We start from the raw sequence: 1,668 nt of genomic DNA, 5'->3' as shown, positions 1-1,668 counted from the left end.
AAAAGTTTATTTTTTTTAATCGAAGTGCCATTGTTTTCATATCCTTCTTAGTATTTTGACAGTATAGAATTACCCACCCCCCCACACACCCTGTGTGGTCACTGTAGCTCTCTCAGCACCTAAAGCACCCATAGTCCTCTACCATTGTCCATTGTGCTTCCTCCTCCCATCCCAGCAAACCTGTTCTCAACCTTCACCCTCCCTTTTTCTCTCTGGATGTCACAGATTTATGGTCATCCTTCAAGGGCTGATTTTAATGTTTGTCTTTATAGCACTGATAGTCCTCAAAAAAAAAAAAACACCCACCTTTGTAATGTGACTGTCCACTCTCTTGCCTATGTAACCAGGTAATTCTTAAGGATAACACTACAATTGCATACTGCTTGCACCCAGTCAGATTGTATGTTTCTTCAAATGTCAGAACAAGGTTAAGAGATGTTTATCATGGTGTAAAAAATTTCATCAAGAAGAACCAGGAAATCAGATTTTTAGAGAGTCATAGGCAACATAATTAATGCAGATCATTAAAGATTGTGGAAAGTGGTGAATGCAATAAACTGCTGTTTAAAATATTCATTCACCTTTTTTTCTGATTCAAGTAGTTTTTACATCAATTTTTTCTTTTACATCAACTTTCATTGTATCTTTGTGCAGTGGCAATATCACAGCTCATGAAGTTTATCTGAAGCATAATTAGTGCTGATTGAAACTTTTAGAGTAATGACTTTTCCCACATAATGTTATTTCTATAATATAATTATACTTTTTTGATTTAGGAATTTTAATGAATATTTGAAGGAGAGATGTGACTGGGGAGTTCATTAGCTCTCTAACTTTTAAGACCTGTTCAGAGAAGGCAGAGACTGAACATACAGTTGAAAGAGTACTAACCTAGGAGACAGGATTTGCGGGCTCTATCATCCAGGGAATGTTTTTCCTAGGATCCTTCCACTAAATCTTGCTAGGCTTCCATTTTCTCATTTGACAAATAATACTTGTCCTATATTTCTCATGGAGTTGGATTTGCAGAGACAGTTACAATTTCAAATATTCTAACTCCTTGACAGGACATTTGTCTTAATTTCTGCCTCACAAAGCCCAGTTATAGCAAGTGTATGTTGCATAACTAAGGTTATAGGGAACTAGAAGCTACAATTCAGTCTGGCTTTTATGTCTTGCGATTTATGTGCAATTGTTGTTCTCTTTGTCTTTATGGCTTTTAGGCTCATGATAAAAGCTCCAAAGCATGAGAGTTGAAAAAGCAGCCACTCACATCTCCTAGTAACCTTCTTCTTGTCATTCCTTTTGCAGTTTTCCTGAGAAATATGACAGTTTTCAACTCTCACAGAGACTGAAAGGATGGCTGAGGGAATCACAGACTTAAAGAAATTTTAGAGTTGGAAAGACCAGTCCCTTCCTTTCAGGTGAGTGAAAAAGGAAATCCAGACACAATTCATTCACAGCTGCCCATCTGTGTCTTTTGTGGAGGAATAAACATCAGTAGAAGGAAATGGGCCAAGGGATTGTTAGCAGAAATTGCCTAAGGATAGGCAAAGTGGCCAGCTGGTCAGTGTTAAATCTTGCATAGCTATTTTTGAGAAAAGCAAAATGGTGAGTCTGCCGTGGATACACAGGATCTGGAAGCAGAAGCCAAACACAAGCATGGAG

The 1,668-nt window shown here is 37.8% G+C and overlaps 1 non-coding gene across 1 annotated transcript; it reads left to right on the top strand.

Moving 5' to 3' along the window:
- The first annotated feature begins 642 nt into the window (after window positions 1-642).
- LOC119246875 (U4 spliceosomal RNA) lies at window positions 643-781 on the top strand. Its single transcript, XR_008552097.1, has one exon. It is a non-coding gene; the product is annotated as a U4 spliceosomal RNA (small nuclear RNA).
- Window positions 782-1,668: the final 887 nt, after the last annotated feature.

This window comes from Talpa occidentalis, unplaced genomic scaffold (genome assembly GCF_014898055.3).
Source record: "Talpa occidentalis isolate TD23 unplaced genomic scaffold, MPIMG_talOcc4v2.1 talOcc4.15, whole genome shotgun sequence".
Taxonomy (NCBI): domain Eukaryota; kingdom Metazoa; phylum Chordata; class Mammalia; order Eulipotyphla; family Talpidae; genus Talpa; species Talpa occidentalis.
The sequence above is the reverse complement of the archived record's forward strand: the minus strand, read 5'-3'. Positions and strand labels throughout refer to the sequence as shown.